A 5416-nucleotide genomic window follows, 5' to 3' on the forward strand; every position below is an offset into this window, starting at 1 on the left:
TCCCTGGGATTCTCCAGGCAAGAACACTGGAGTGGGTTGCCATTTCCTTCTCCAATGCATGAAAATGAAAAGTGAAAGTGAAGTCTCTCAGTTGTGTCCAACTCTTTGTGACCCCATGGACTGCAGCCTACCAGGCTCCTCCATCCATGGGATTTTCCAGGCAAGAGTACTGGAGTGGGGTGCCATTGCCTTCTCCGAAACATAATAGGCAGAGTGAATTTAAATCAGTGGATAATTCCCTTTGACATCCTAAGACTATTCTCTCTTGTTACGTGTTTCTGTTTGATATAGCAGTTTCAGATATTTACTGATAAGGGCAGGGGGTGGGAAGGGAAGCATTTTGGGGGTTAGAGATTCTGTTGCACTTCATATCACACTATAGACTTTCTTCTTCTACATAGAAGGCTAAATTTCAAGCACTGTTTTTATCTCTTGGAGACTGGATGGAAGATGTCAGGAAATACAAATTCAGACTAAAGTTGAATTTATTGCCACTGGAATTAAAGACTGGGCTTTTGAACCATCAATATACATGCAGGAATGAAGGAAAACAAATGGAAAAGTCACAAATCCTGCAAACAGATTGTTTCAAATCTGAGGGGGATTTGTAAACCCTCTGGCTAGTTCAAGTTAATAAAATACTTTTTACCAAAAATTCTAAAGAAGATCACTTATGTTAAATGTTTTGTATTGAAGTGAGTTTAAAATAATTTTATCCTGAAAGTTTATGGAATAATTAAAGGCTCTTTACTGGTTACAAACTAAAGTTGGCATCTTTATTTTAGATGCTTGGGGTGGTCAATATAATATACACACTGAAAAGGGTCACAAAATCATTTGAATGATGATTGTATTAATAATTAGTCACGCCACATTATCTTTTTTGAAGTCCCAACTTTTTATTTTGTATTGGAGTAGAGTTTATTAACAATGCTGTGTTAGTTTCAGCTGTACAACAAAGTGATTCAGTTATACATATACATGTATCTATTCTCTTTCAAATTCTTTCCCCATTTAGGTTGTTATATAATACTGAACAGAATTCCCCTTGCCACACAGCATGTCCCTGCTGGTTCTCCATTTTATTTTATTTTTAATTTTTTTTAATTGTGAAAATGTGGTAACACATTTACAGGAGACTTGGAAAATGCAGGACAAGGTTACATATAGTTCCACTATATAGTACAATTAATTTTTAAGTAGATAAATTTTTAGTTTTAGTTTCAATATCAAACTCAAAAATTAATAGAATAAATATACAGAGAAGTAGAAGGATATAGTAGACCTGAAAAGAACCAATTCAACATAACTAAGATTTATACAACTTTCACACAACAGCAGGATACAAATTCTATTCAAGTTTCCATAGACTGTAAGCTGGGAGACATATCCAGAGACATAAAACAAGGTGCAAAAATTTCATGGTCTAAAGGTATTGTAGTCATATAGAGTCTCTTCTCTTTCCACTGTGGAATTATGTTAAAAATCAATTATCCAAAGACATTTGAAAATAACCCACATATTTTCAAATCATGCCATATTACCTTCAATTAAGTATAAAGATCTTTCCAATCACATAACCTAGAGATCACTTCACTGTTGACTGCCAGTCTGTTATTTCTCTCATCCAGCAATGGTGGGATGGATGCCTTTTCCTTGGGGAAGAGATGTCTGTGGTTTGTTGCCTTTGCCAATAACAAAAATGTTAGTGAACCGGATGGCAAAGCTGTTGCCTTTGGCGTCTTTCACATGAACCATATCAAAGGAACCAGGAGGTCTCTTTCTGTTGGTGATCACACCAATTCTTCCCAGGTTAGCACCTCTGGTCACCATATACTGGTGGAATGGGTAAATCTTGTTTGTCTCCAAATCAGTCTGAACGGTGTTATTCACTTTGATGAGGAATCAGGGAGGTAGGTGGTATGAGCATCATGAGTTGCCAGATGAGGGATTCCTTTTGTGTCCACAAAGGTCTTTCTCACTTTGCGCAACTTGTACTTGGCTTCCTCAGGTGGACTACAATGAACAGCAAAGTGACCCTTGGTGTCACAGAAGAGAGGGGAATTCTCTCTGGTCTTGTTAAGGCTGATGACATCTATTAATCCAGCAGGGTAGGTTAGGTTACATCACTTTGGATCTCTGCCATCAGTCTTTTTTTTCTTTCTCTCTTGTATTTATTTATTTATTTGGTTGCACTGGGTTTTAGCTGTAGCATGTGGGATCTAGTTCCCTGACCAGGGATAGAACCAGGGCCCCATGTGTTGGGAGCATGGAGTCTTAGCCACTGGACCACCAGGGGAGTCCCTGCCATCAGTCTTAATAAACTGTCGCACAAGCAGATCTTCATCTCCTGTCAGAGCATACTTAAGTCTGTTCCTTAGAAAATGATGAGGGGGAGACTTTCCCTCAGGCATGTGGGGACTGGTAGATGGGCAAGGAACAAGCACATTGATCAGTTTTTCAGTGTCCAGTGCTTTGGAGTTGCTACATGCTTCAGATGCTTCCTGAGACATTGAGTCATGGCGGTGCTAACCATGAAAAGAGCATTCTTTAACCCTTTTCAGCTCACCTAAACTTTCTTTGGGGTCAACTTGGTTCTTAAATTTACTTTGTTTTCTCAAACTGTAAAAATGAAAAATAATTTCTGATAATTGAGATCCATTCAAAATAGCAAATTCAAGATTTCAGTGTCTCCAAGTATAACCAGAAAAACAAGTGTAATGTAAACCCCTAAATTGTATTCCTTCATTCATCCTTTTGCTCATAATTTGATCAGTTTTCATTGACTACCATCTACCTGCTGGGATATTTGTTAAACTCAGGATAAACTGTGGTCTCTTGGGACTTCCATGTCATTAAAATGCAGTGCTGTGTGCTAGCTGTCGGTCATCCTGAAGATATGAGCAAGTGTTACTAAAACTCTTTTGGAGGTCACCCTTGCTGGGCGAGAAAATTTGCGTTGGTTTTTGGAGAAAGTGGCCTATGAGTTGTAAGCTGAGTAGGAGCAAGCCATGGAAAGAGCAGGGAGTTACTGTAGTGACATTATATGTTTGGGAGCAGCTGGTTCAATGGTAGAGAGGCACAGCTGAGTGAAAATTCAGGCGAGTAACATGTATACAGTGGAATATTGAGTAAGAATAGTGTGCGGCAAATGGAAGACTAGGAAAGAGCTTTGTATGCCACACTAATTTGGCATTCTCTCCTAAAAGTATTCCTAAAGCCTTTGAAGGGTTTTAACCATTGGATTGGCGTGATCAGATTTGTTTTTTGAATGACAGTGCCAGTAGGAGTGTGGCAAATAGATTGAGAATAGGGTATGATAACTGTGATGTAGAATCAAGTTAGAATTGTTATAGTAATCCAGGCAAGAAGTGATGAGGTCCTGAGCTATACTGTTAACTATTTCACAAAGACATAAAAATAATTTTTTTAAAGAATAGCAAGAAGAGATAAGAAAGCCTTCCTCAGCGATCAATGCAAAGAAATAGAGGAAAACAACAGAATGGGAAAGACTAGAGATATCTTCAAGAAAATTAGAGATACCAAGGGAACATTTCATGCGAAGATGGGCTCGATAAAGGCCAGAAATGGTATGGACCTAACAGAAGCAGAAGATATTAAGAAGAGGTGGCAAGAATACATAGAAGAACTGTACAAAAAAGATAGTGATTATCTGGGTGAATGACCCAGATAATCACAATGGTGTGATCACTGACCTAGAGCCAGACATCCTGGAATGTGAAGTCAAGTGGGTCTAGAAAGCATCACTATGAACAAAGCTAGTGGAGGTGATGGAATTCCAGTTGAGCTATTTCAAATCCTGAAAGATGATGCTGTGAAAGTGCTGCACTCAATATGCCAGCAAATTTGGAAAATTCAGCAGTGGCCACAGGACTAGAAAAGGTCAGTTTTCATTCCAATCCCAAAGAAAGGCAATGCCAAAGAATGCTCAAACTACTGCACAATTGCACTCATCTCACACACTAGTAAAGTAATGCTCAAAATTCTCCAAGCCAGGCTTCAGCAATAAAAAAAAAAAAAATAAATAAATAAATAAATAAAATTTTTTTTACTCAATTCTGGGCCAGATATTTTAAACTGTTACTTAGAGGAAAGCAGAATACCTATTTATAGGCAAGGCTAGTTCTTTTCATTTTCTTTCTCATTAAAAAAAAATTAGCCCATCAATGCAATTTCAAAGCCATATGGTATATTAGAACTTCCTAAGGAAAAAAAAAAATGGACAAGTCGATATTAAATCATCCATGCTTACAAATGGACTACTCTTTTTTCATGCAACCCTCTGTAGTTTACAGTGAAATGGCTTCCCTGTAGCTCAGCTGGTACAGAATCCGCCTGCAATGCAGGAGACCCTGGTTTGATTCCTGGCTCAGGAAGATCCACTGGAGAAGGGATAGGCTACCCACTCTAGTATTCTGGCCTGGAGAATCCCATGGACACTGGCAGACTACAGTCCATAGGGCCGCAAAGGGTCGGACGTGACTGAAGCGACTTAGCAGAGCAATCTGTAGATTAACTAGAACCAAACCTATACATTTCAATAGTAACATATGTTCTGTTATCTGCCAATCTATTTTCAAGTCTATATGAGTATGACTGTATGCCACCATGAACGAATGAACAGGAAAGATCAAAGTCATTTGATCTGGTTCTGTGGTTTATAAAATTCAAATCAATATGAAGAGAAAATGGCGGGCATCAGACATCCGTCTCTGCTTGTACCAGGTCACACACTGTAATTCTATCCAAGTACAAGTTTCCATGGTAAACAGGGCAAGACTTGCCAACACTTCACAGGCTTCCAAAAAGAAGCTACGTCCTCCTGGGGGAACTTTGTAACTGGAAAAGAAAATCTTCACAGATGAAATCTGCAGCAAAATCAAGTCAAAGACGGTATTTCTGCAGCAGGCCTTTTGCCAAATGTCTCATCAACAAATATGGCACTGGCAGTGACCCGTCCTAGGGTAAAGGTGGTTTATAAAATGCTCCTGCCAAACCTTGTTTTTATTTGCGCACAGCTTCCTAGGGGGGAAAAAAAAACAAATATCTGACTTTGAGTTGAAATTTTCCACGTTTCATCCCAATCCAAAGGTTACTTAAAAAGTTTTTTTTTTGGAAAGTTGAAGTAAAGTCAAGTGAAATTTGTAAAGTTTAGTCATCTGAGGAGGTATGTGTACACAAAGATCTCAGTGAGTAACACAAAAAAATTACATTTTCCTTTTGCTTGTGACTTTTGAAAGACTAAATCCTTTTGGCTTTTTCTTTTGAAACCCTGTCTCAGTTACAAGGACAGGAAATCAACCATTTTTCTTTTTCAATTTATTCCAACAGTTTTTCTCCTAGGAAGAACTAATAAATTTGTTGTTGTTTGTCGTGCTCAGACCCTCAGTCGTGT

At 38.4% G+C, this 5416-nt stretch overlaps 1 pseudogene; it reads right to left on the reverse strand.

Moving 5' to 3' along the window:
* Positions 1 to 1550: 1550 nt before the first annotated feature.
* LOC113906238 lies at positions 1551 to 2521 on the reverse strand (annotated as a pseudogene).
* Positions 2522 to 5416: the final 2895 nt, after the last annotated feature.

Source organism: Bos indicus x Bos taurus, chromosome 16, assembly GCF_003369695.1.
Source record: "Bos indicus x Bos taurus breed Angus x Brahman F1 hybrid chromosome 16, Bos_hybrid_MaternalHap_v2.0, whole genome shotgun sequence".
In the NCBI taxonomy this organism is placed as follows: Eukaryota; Metazoa; Chordata; class Mammalia; order Artiodactyla; family Bovidae; genus Bos; species Bos indicus x Bos taurus.